Genomic DNA, 12,256 nt, shown 5'->3' on the forward strand with positions numbered 1-12,256 from the left:
CCTTAGTTTTAACAAACACATTATAAACTAGATTTGGCTTTCCTAAAATCACATGTGCTATCTTTTATCAAATTTTGCCTTTCCAGATGTTCTCTTCAACCATTTCATGTAGTTTCTAATATTTTTTCCTATCGATAATATTAAATGAAATATTCTTTCATAACTGGCTTCAGTCACTTTCTAAAACCTGAACACTCTGAAGCCTCAATACATCTCTCATGAACAGATCACTTTTGTAAAAGAACTACTCCATTTAATTCAAGCCTCTTTCCTCAATACTTCTAATGTGTGTTTTTTTTTTTCATTGATTGGAGCCATATTTGTATTAATCACAAGGGCTACAGCTTTTGTTAATTCAATTAATTGACTGGCTTCGATTGTTTTAAATGTTACCCTGAGCATGTTCAAACATGTACCTGTTGCATTATATCAAGAACTGTGTGACTGGAAAATTGCCTGTGTAAGCAAGCATGTCCAGAGATGAACATCACACAGCTACTACATGGGATAAGTGATGCATAAAGTAGAAGTGGGCAGCTATAACACAGGGCACAGAAGCAACCTGATGTTTGTGCATGTAAATATCCACATGAGAGAGAGAGAGAGAGTGCCATGCAGAAACAGATTGTTCATAGAGTGGTTTCTGACACATCCATCATGCAAGTCTACAGAAGGAAAATCCACTTGCACTATTTCAGAAACTTGTCTTCAGTCCTGAAGAGATTAATGATGGGAGATTTGGAGTTTGGTTCAGTTCTAGTATGAGCCAATACATGCACTGAGAGGTCCTGGATCCCTTCCTTCCTTCACAGGTGCCAGCTCCCTCTAATTGTTCTATCATTTATAATACAGATCAATGGTACATGAAGTCTATTACTCTGTTTCCAATAGATTTTTCTTTAGAGCACTAGGCATAAGGGGAAAAAGACCTGTACTTCATCTACCAATTGTGCAACGCTTCCTTCCTGATGCCTTTTGATTAGCTGAATCCCAGAAGCATGTGATTCATTAACCTCCATCTAAAGAGCTGTTCATAAATGTGCATATATCTACAACTGTTACTGGCTATAAAAATTATCCAGTCCGCTTAATTTTTTTTTTAAATATTGCGTGCTGGAGGGATAGTTGGGTAGCTTGTTGGTCACTGGTCTCAGAAGTTTACTCATCAAGGTTTTGACACAGAATGTCACTTACAGATGCTAATATCTGATCATTGCTCATATCCTAACCCCAGGTTTAGCCTTCTGTGTTTAGATACCCACAAACACTTCAATTCTTAGGTGCCACCAGTAAAAGTTCAGTTTTAGATCCACAGGAGTGACTTTGGATACTATCAACAGGCTGTGCTAATCTGACTGTTCTAACATGTCAGTGATTCTTTGAAAATTTACTCTTGGGAGTTTAGTGTGGGGAGGGGCTGGGAGGGACTTTTCCCCTTTGATCTTTCAAGCTTTCAATTCGGTATGACTGATTAAGACTGTTTTTGTCATGGTAAACTTTCATGCTGGATGTAGTAAAAGGAGTAAATTAATAACTGATTTATTGTAGCAATGTTATGTTTTTACACTAAAATCAATATCCGCTTTATTTCTTAAACTGCCTAAAGTATCTGTATTCCCATTTCCTATTCATTTTAATACATTAGGTGACTAAAATCTGTCTAAAAGTTTCTACAACTTATTTTGTTATGAAATTAATCTAACTTCACTCCATTTGTCAATGTAAATAACAAAGTTATTAGTGTAGGTTCTGTGATTTTGTAATATTTTACAACACCTAACAATACAGCAGCCAACTCTCATACAGGTTATCAATATTTCTAGTTCTGAAGGAACATAATATACAATCCCAAGACTTGTGGCTTTATTGATCTTCTTTCATTCCTATAGAGTGAAAATGAGCTCTCTCTACCAGATATGGGACAAAAAAATCAGTCAATTGCCAATGACAAGAATTCTTTGAAATGGCCACTCGGTGCACAGCCAAACTGTGTGGGCTGATTCTATCTAGCTAATGTCTATTGTATATGCACCCTCTGATGGCAACTCTCCCTGTTGTCATTCCTACTGTGAATAAAGAATGTCTCCTTTCCCCCACCCTGACCATTTACCTGCTTGCTTCGGCTCATGAGCTAGGATTTTCAAAAGACCTCAGGAGAATTAGTTGTCTAGCATCTATTGAATGTCAGTGTATTTAGGTGCCTTAATCTCCATACCCTCCTTTGAAAATCTCAGCCACAATCTCTATAGGATATATAGACAGGCTGATAACTAAAAGTTCATTGCAGTTAACCTGTCCCTGTCATCAGCCTCATGAGAGTCAAACAGGAAACTAGATAGATCACTTTGCACTGATAAGCAACCATAATTTACTCTGTGGACCCAAATCATCGCATTTGTTTTCTTTCTTTCAAGAGACCAGGATGAAATGTGTGCAAATACTGACAATATATACATAAGTGGAGTAAAGACGGTTAAGTGGCATCCCATCTACTTTATCTGAGTACATGGAAGCCCTTCTGTATGTGCCACATACATCTGCATGAGGATTGCAGGCTGGGGAGGGGCATGGTGAGGCAGAGAGGAGTAAGTGCTGTGGGATGGCTGCTGTCCATGATGTCATTCTACTGTTAGTCAACAAACATTGCTGAGGATTTGGCTTCACAAATAATCCAAGCACTGTGTTCGTTTCCCATTGGTGAATGCAATCAATGCTGAAAAAGAGATCTGCTGTGAATGGTAGTGCCCAAATGCTTCCTGCGTCTAATTGTCTGGGAGTGATCCACAGGAACTGTGCAGATACAGTGCAAGTTTTGCACAGATGTGGGGAGAAACTCATTTCTGTTATGTTCATTCCTGGCCAAGTCAGACTGACCATTTTGTTTGGCTGATGAGATGATGTGGCAGCATGGCAGTATAAAAGGAGATTGCCTGTTTCCCATCATGACAGAAGTAGAATGGCCAGTGTGGCAAAAAAAAAAAGTGGTGCAGCAAGATAGTGTTGTATAATAGGGTACGTATAAGAATAATTTACAAAACTAGGGTGTTTGCTCCAGTTAAGTCACTTCCTGTTAATATCCAATAATACTCCGAGGTCAACTTTACAGATGGTAAGTGCTTGACAACAGAAACAATTCCACAAAAACTTATCAAACTGGTTAGAGTGGCTCTAATGCAAATCCCATTGTATTAAATGGAAAGGCTTGACTTCATTTCACATAAGATATACCTGTACTTAATCCATGACATTGATCCAAAGTTATAGGAACCCCACCTTGTTTCAAGTACACAAACACTCCAGTAAACTGTCATTTTCATATTCTATCACATTTCATCATTACATTTTTGACAGATGCAAATTCATGATACAGCCTACTCAAGAAATGCATAAACCCATAGAAACTTTCATTCATCACTGTTAGTGGCATCTATAGCACTAAAGGGAACCCTATAGTCTTATTTTCTTTTCCTGGATTTAAGACCAGCTCTTAGATCTGTTTATTTTTTTATGTTTCTGACACAATTTTGCTGAACATAGACAATTAAGGTTGAGAAGAATGTAAAACATTGCTCTTCAACTCCCACTTGCCTAAATCCTAAATGCACTTGATGAGAGCCGTATACATAAAATCAATACTATTTGAAAGGGATGGGGTTTTGTCTTTTTTTCTCATCTTCACATGTCTGCTAATATAGATGCAAATTTCAGACAATTTCATTGACCAAAGACAATGGGAAGTGAGGGCATTGAGCATTTTCTCCAAGAAGTGCTCAGGACTTTGTAGGATTAGGTTGTTAATTTTTTATGAGATGGTGATTTTGGGCCCAATGCTGTAATATTTATTTATTATTGCAGTAGCACCTAGAGGCCCCAGTTGGGAATTGCAAGGCAATTTGTACACATAATGAAGAGATGACCCCTACCTCCAGAAACCTTGCAATCTAGGTATATGACAAAAGACGACAGATGGGTATAAACAGATTGGGGGAGCACAAGATAAAAGCAAGATGTTTTTAATTTATAATTGGCATAATAGGCATTCATCACTAGTTATCAAATATTTTGTAGGCATCATTGTGGAAGTGAGTATTAAAGAGACATTTGAAGGAAGGGAGGGAGTTGAAGTATTGTGTATTACATGCTTAAATGTCCTTGATGTCAGTGTGTCTTTGGCCACATTAGGTAATTCAGAGGTTCAGTGCCACATCTGCAGCTCTTGTAGGTATAGTATATGAGACAGGTATAATGCATCTTGTAGGGCAAAAGTGTGGTTGCTTCCATGGCCTTGCCTTATCTATCCCCACTTCAGGGGTAGTGGTTGACTTGGGGTCCTGTTGTCTCCTGAGTGCAAGGACAGACACATTACCCAGGTCCTGTACAGGTCTCCAAGGTGGTGAAGGTCCTTCTGTCACTCTTTCCCCCCTTGCTCACCATGTAGCACTGGGCACAGTGTAGTCTTGTATGTGTGGAGCAACTGCAGGATCTGTTCGTTTGTATACAGCACACGGGTTTAGCATGGGTAGATATCATCTTAGATGTCTGCAGTACAGCAAAAAGATATCCAGGGAAACATACAGAATAAGATTTTCCATGGGAAAAAAATGAAAACGTAGGTCTTAACTTACAACATGGGGCTAAGTTCTGCACTGACACCCAGTGCATCTTTGGCCTTTTTCATGGAGTGAGTGCTGAACTTGGTCCAGGTGAGTACAGAAATCTAGTTATTCTGTTTGTTCAAACTCTCCAAACAGAGAGAATGATTGACACTTCTCTGACACTATTAGTTACCCCTGTTCACCTTTTCATAATCATTGGTAATATCTGGACTAGATTTTTCTTTCTGATGGTAATGGATTTAGATTTTGCATGTCCTGCTGCTGCCACCTCACACATCTGAAATGAGATCTGTACAATTAGCCTGATGAAAACAGGTTCACACTAGCTTAGCAATGGGGGTGAGACTGCCTTTTCTAACAGCCTGCCAGTGGGTGGCAAAGGAAATGGTTAATGCTCCCCCTGAGTAGAAAGAAAACCACCAATCTCTGTCCTCTTTACAAGGAGTGCAAGGGAGCCCAGACATGAAAGAAATATGATTGAGCTCAGCTGGAATGTTTGTTATTCTCCACAGGGTAGGAAAAGTAATGTGAAGAAAGGACATATAATGAGCTCTTGATCATCTTACTTATGAGGTAGACTGATAAAGGAACCAGATCCATCTTAGCAGAAAAGAAAATCCTGGCTACAAAGAGCTCTTTTGATTAACTTTATTTGGACTCTGATGGTAGAAAACCCCTTCTTTTAGCTAAATCTCAAACGGTTGAACTTTCTTCTTCCTCGCCCTCATCAACCCCAAACCCATTGCATGAATTTTAAAAGTATTAGGGCAGAGAACTATTCTGTTAGCTTTGTGGTTTGAGGGAAAGCTGGTTACAAAACAAAATATCTTCATCACTATTAAAAGGGGCCCATTCTTGCCACTTCTTTGTAAAGCTCATAGCAACTGTTTGTTTGAAAGCAGGTTTATTATAGGGGATTTTTTTCTTAAATGCTTCCCCACATTTCTGTAAGTTTGATATGAAAGTTAAGCAATCTCACTTTCAGTAAGTGAACATGTTTACTTCTTCAGGCACTTGGTGGCATGAAGGAGAAAAAAATCAGCTATGACTTGATTAGATTTGGTTTTAAGCTAAAAGCAGAAATTTGATTGAGTCACAGCAGGCAAAACTTGGAGAATCACAGCACGAAAGCAAAATGTAAGGATTTGATCTAATTTCAATTAGCGTTAGTTATGCAAAAAGCAATTTAAATTTCCCTTCTTTTCTAAGGATAAATCACAAAGCTTTCATAACTAAAATAAAAGAAAATAATCTATGCATATTTATTATCCAGGCTAATGTAGACCTAAAGGGCTTCATTCACCGTGTTTTATCCACTGCCTACCAAGGCCACGGGTGTTGACCCTGGGCCTTCTCATCCTCAGCTGGGCTCAGAATCCAGGAAGCACAAATATGACAGCTGAGTATCTCCTCTTTTCCACCCCACCTTCACTCACTTCCTGTCTATGCTGCTTGCTGTGTGCATCACCGAATCAGGGCTCCGTTGCTATAACAGGCTTAACCACTAAATTTTACTTATTTATTTAGCTTTGACATGAAAAAAAAAAAATACCCCCACAAAACATCTGAGAGCCCTGCCAATAACTCGACTTATAATAACCACTCACCAGCTTTAATACTAATATACAAATAAAAGAACTCCCGCAGCCTTAAGCCATCAATGGAATTCAACCATTTATGTCTGTAAACAGACAGTAAAACTACAAAACTGCAGAAAAACTTTTCACCCATAATTCATACCCAGGAACATATCACGTTATGGTCCAAGTTGGACAAGAGAGAGACACAAAGTTGGGTGTCGTCAGCATATTGGTGGGGAAATGCAACCCTTACCTCGTTATTAGCCCTCCCAATGGCCTCATATATATATTGGAAAAAGAAAAGTGAAAATATAGGATCTTGAGGTACATTAGCTTGATAGACAAATTTTCCCCAGGTGGAAAGTTTGGCTTCAGGGAGAAATTCTGGCCCCAGTAAAGTTAATGAAAGTTGTACTATTGACATCAGTGGGCCCACGATTTCATCCTAAATATCTATAGAAAAAACACTTCACAACTGTCCATGAGAAGAGAACTCATACAACATCTCTCTCCTCCTCTTGTAATGCTATTAATAACTAAGACCACCTTGCTGAGACCACCTTACATACTGATATTACTTCGCTGGGTGGGTCAGAGACAGGAGCATGGTCTGGCCTAAGGGTGGTGGGAATGTGCAATGGAAGAGTATAGATGGGAGTAAAAGAAATTGTTCAACACTACCATTGGACAATAGAGTGTGTGTTTCACATTCCTGCTTTCTGGCTTTTATATTTATGCAGTCTGGCCTAGAGCAAGTACAGAGTTGCTGACACAGTGAAGAATTTACAGTAGCATGGTACAAGTTGACAAAATGATGTGCAAGCATCACACATCAGAACATTACACAGGATACGGGGAGGGGACATATGGTTCTGTATTTTTTTTTTAATAACTACAGATCCTAGCCAAAGATTTTTGTTGATTTGTACAAAATCTCTTGATTAGATTCTTCAGCCATCTGCTGTAGAATAGCAATGTATGAAAATGTCAGCAGAAAAAAACCCAGGGCTTATAGACTTATTTGTGGAAGTACTTGATTTTGGAATGGGTGTGGAGTAAGTAAATGTGTTCTATTTCAGTATGGTCAAGCCATCTTCCATAAATTTTAAATAAATAAGTTTAGTCCCTAAAGAACAACACAGAAACCATTAAAGTATTAAAGTATATTTTTTGTCTCAGTTGACAATCTCCAATCAGGATGATGAGGAGCAGAATACTGCTGGAATGGAATCTGAATGATCTCCTAGCCCAAAGAGTAGTTTATACATGGCCACTTGCATTATCATTGATTGCACTGTCGACATGCTACACAGATAAATAGGTATTTTGTTTGATTCTTCTGACTTTTTCTTAACCTGCTTGAGCCCAGAAATTGGTTAGTAGTATACATCATCACAACAGATACAGTGTGATGTAGCATCCCAGCTGTCAGCAGCTGGAAGTTGTCTTTACATGATTGATGATAGGCCATTCTCTGAGAACCTGAGCTAAAAGCCTCTGCTTTTGATATAAACTCCCCTGACTTCAGTCAGAGCCAAAGCTTGGTCCTATTCAGATCCCACTATAAGATTGTTTTATTCAGGGAAGCTTTTGGATGAACGTTTTGGTATATTGGATGTCTGTGTCAGGGTGAGTTTTCAAGGATGGAGGTTCTTTTTTATGTTTTTTTTTTTTAATTGGAAGAATGTGATTATCTTGAACTTCAAACAGGCCTAAGCAGAGAGTATTGTTACAGTGGCACTTCTAACTCTCTACACATTTCTAAATATCATTAGCACTCTAATCCCCATTTTTCACTAGCTTTAACTTACCAAAGAGCATGAAATGAGTTCAGAAGAAGGGGAAAGGAAGAAAACTTTAATCAACTTGCTCCAAGGCTATTAGATACCGGGGGTGTCAATTTTGTGTGTGGCTGTGTCACTTTCCAAAAACACATCTATGAAACAACCAGTATTATATTATCCTCCCTATAATTCTGCATTTATACACATACAGTCACAATAAGCTTGGGTTCTACCAGCATTTGGTACATTATTGTTCATACAACATAATCATGAGAGAGATTGGAAGGAATAGGCCTGATAGGAAACTAACAGGTTTAAAGGGAAGAATGATCCATGCAATGTGTGGAAGTCTGTGTCAGGAGGTGTTCTGGTCTTTTCTGGATTCCACTGGGGTGGGGGTTACTCAGAGAGAACTCCCCACTCTAGGGGCGCCAGGTGATACCTTCATAGCCCCCAGATGCCAATGATATTAACAGACTGAATTCTCTTATTTTCTGCTGACTGCTTTTTTGGCTTTCCCTTTTACTGCCAGACACATCACCCATTTCCTCGATGCTTTTCCTATCTTCTCCTTCCTCTCTCACCTTGATCCTGTTACCCCAACTGCTATTGCCCCAAACCCTATTCTCCCCCTCAAAAGAGAAAAAGGGAGGAAAATAACTTTGTAGACTTCCTGTCCCTCTCCCTTTATCTATTGGTGTTGTGGTTTGGGGGTTTGGTTGGTTTGTTTCTTTTAGGTTGTAAGCTGGTTGAGGTAGAGAGGGTCTCTCCATGCTTATTTGCATGATGCCTAGGACTTTTGGATTATCTCTCTACCAGCTCCATCTAGTGTAGGGTGTCATGTGTGTACACATACTGCACATCCCTTTGGAGTGCCACATGTTGCAGCATATCCACTCATTTCATACAGAAAGAAGGTGTGTCCATTTTAACACCACCTCCCTTTCCCTTCCCATCCCTCTGTTGAGGAATGTGTACTCCAGGGAGTCCTTTCAGAATTAGAAGAAGGAGAAGGTTCTTTGCATTGTGTACCCACACCGAGGAGAGATGCAACTTGTCCGTTTTGTTTTGTTTTTTTTTAAGATCTGGGGAGTCTTATTGCATGTAGTGAAATTGCTTCCAAAAAAAAGGGTATTTTTTGCTGATTGTTTTAATTTCACTATTATATTCAATTAGCATTTTTGCAGAATGAGATGCTTTCAGCTATTTTTTTTTTTCAGTGTGTTTTAAGACTGAGCTGTTATCCATAAGGGTTAAATCTATTGCTTCCAGAAGGTGATAAAAAAATTAACAAGACTTAATCAAATTTGTGCACGGCTTGCTGGTGCAGTTTTATAGCTGAATGAAGGACTAAGTCTCCATAATAAAATATCTGTAAATTACAGTTTGAAAGGCTAGTTGCAAAAAAGGCTGTAGGTGGGTTGATTTGTACCAGCACCACTGTATGAACCTATTCAGTGAGATTTAAAAAAAACACATTGCAGAGCACAGCTATTTCTATCAAGTTTGTCCCCGCCCCTTGGAAATTTTAAATATCTGTGAATATAAAAGGTTTTAAACTCTAGCAAGATAATATATATATTATACCTGAATAAGAGCAAGTTTAGCATTAACTTCAGCACAGGAGAATATAGTTTCTGTCGTCACAGTATAATTATCTGTCTGTACATCTGAAGATACCAATAACTGTGTTCATAATCGGGTTCAATGAGTACCACTCTATGTTTGTGCTGGTGTAACTGCATAAAGCAAAGCACCTGCAGTTAATGGGAGTCTTCCTGTTAATGGCAGTCTTCTGTGAATTAAGACTGAGGATTTTGACATAAATATGAACACTTAGAAATTGTGCCATCTAAACAGCTTGTTTAGCCAGAAGTAAACATAGATAAACTTTCAGACAACCCTAGTGAATACTTTTCAGCTATTGGTTGAATGCAGCTAAAACTGCGATTGTGAGCAATAAATATGAATGTGAAGGTTGCTGTAGTTCATTAAAGGTCTGAACTGTATTCACCCAAAATTTAGCAGGTTGATATATTTTTCAATGCTTCTAAAATAAATCTATTGTGGTTAGATCTTAGTCTTGAAGGGAATTCAGAAAATAATCTTGACTTATTTTGAGTTACAGCATGAGTGTCAAAATAGAAAATTGATTTAATAGCCTCTTATTTTTGGCTTTTGTGAAGTATAATTCAAAAACCGTTTATTTTGTGGAATGACAATGTTCTGGCATTTCCTCATTCTGAATGAAGACAATTAGTAAACTGACCTCTATTGTTGGAAAAATAAGAGTTCACACAGTGCACTGAGGAAGTTTTGATATCCCCAAAGTTCATGAAGTATTTTAGTATATAAATTCTGTGTGTGTTTGTGATCATTTGTCTCTTTTTCAGTACATGACCTCTAGGTAAGATTTTCAAAAGCACTCAGAGTTTGCCCCATTCTGCTCCTGAAGTCAATGATTTACTATTGCTTTTAATGGGAGAAAGGTTAATCTAATCATCAGTGCTTTTGAAAATCCCTCCCTGAATGACTGCCCAGACATAAGGGTATGTCTACACTACGAGAGTAGTTCGATTTCACTTAAATCGAATGTGTGGAATCGATATTACAAAATCGAATGTGTGTATTCACACTAAGGACAGTAATTCGACTGTGTGAGTCCACACTAATGGGGCAAGTGTTGACATTGGAAGCGGTGCACTGTGGGCAGCTATCCCACAGTTCCCGCAGTCCCCGCTGCCCATTGGAATTCTGGGTTGAGCCCCCAATGCCTGCTGGGAAAAAAAATGTGTCGAGGGTGGTTTTGGGTAACTGTCGTCATCCAACCGTCATTCCCGCCCTCCCTCCCTGAAAGTGCCGGCGGGCAATCAGTTCGCGCACTTTTCTGCTGAGTGACAGCGCGGACGCCACAGCACTGCGAGCATGGAGCCCGCTGCAACCATCGCTGCAGTTATGGCCGTTGTCAACACCTCACACCTTATCAGCCACATTTTCCAGAGGCAGATGCTGAGAAATCGGATGAGGAGGCTACGGCAGCGCGATGAGGACATGAAATCTGAGAGTGGCACAGACCTGTCACAAAGCACGAGACCCCGCGCCGTGGACATCATGGTGGCACTGGGTCATGTTGATGCCATGGAACGGAGATTCTGGGCACGTGAAACAAGCACGGACTGGTGGGACCGCATAGTGCTGCAGGTCTGGGATGAATGTCAGTGGCTGAGAAACTTTCGCATGCGGAAGGGAACTTTCCTTGAACTTTGTGAGTTGCTGTCCCCTGCCCTGAAGCGCAAGGACACCCGGATGCGAGCAGCCTTGACTGTCCAGAAGTGAGTGGCCATAGGCCTCTGGAAGCTTGCAATGCCAGACAGCTACCGGTCAGTCGTGAACCACTTTGGCGTAGGCAAATCTACCATGGGGGTTGTTGTGATGCAAGTAGCCAATGCAATCATTGATGTACTGCTGTCAAAGGTAGTGACCCTGGGAAATGTGGAGGTCATCATAGATGGCTTCACCGCGATGGGATTCCCAAACTGCGGTGGGGTTATATATGGAACTCACATCCTATCCTGGGACCGGACCACCATGCCAGCCAGTACATTAACCAAAAGGGCTACTTTTCAATGGTGCTGCAAGCACTGGTGGACCATAGGGGACGTTTTACCAACATCAATGTCGGATGGCCGGGCAAGGTTCATGACGCTCGTGTTTTCAGGAACTCTGGTCTGTTTAGACGGCTGCAGGAAGGTATTTACTTCCCGGACCACAAAATAACTGTTGGGGATGTGGAGATGCCTATAGTGATCCTCGGGGACCCAGCCTACCCGCTAATGCCCTGGCTCATGAAGCCCTATACAGGCACCCTGGACAGTGAAAAGGAACTCTTCAACTACCATCTGAGCAAGTGCAGCATGGTGGTGGAGTGTGCTTTTGGACGTCTCAAGGGGAGATGGAGAAGCTTACTGACTCACTCTGATCTCAGCGAAACCAATATCCCCATTGTTATTGCAGCTTGCTGTGTGCTCCACAATCTCTGTGAGAGCAAGGGGGAGACCTTTATGGCGGGGTGGGAGGTTGAGGCAAGTCGCCTGGCTGCTGATTACGCCCAGCCAGACAGCCGTGCGATTAGAAGAGCCCAGCGGGACGTGCTGTCCATCCGGGAGGCTTTGAAAGCTAGGTTCCTGAGTGAGCAGGGTAACCTGTGACTATTTAGTTTGTTTACAGAGAAGCTGAACCTGCCCCCGTTTCTTTACCCAGTGAATGTTCACTATCC

Source organism: Trachemys scripta, chromosome 8 (genome assembly GCF_013100865.1).
Source record: "Trachemys scripta elegans isolate TJP31775 chromosome 8, CAS_Tse_1.0, whole genome shotgun sequence".
In the NCBI taxonomy this organism is placed as follows: domain Eukaryota; kingdom Metazoa; phylum Chordata; order Testudines; family Emydidae; genus Trachemys; species Trachemys scripta.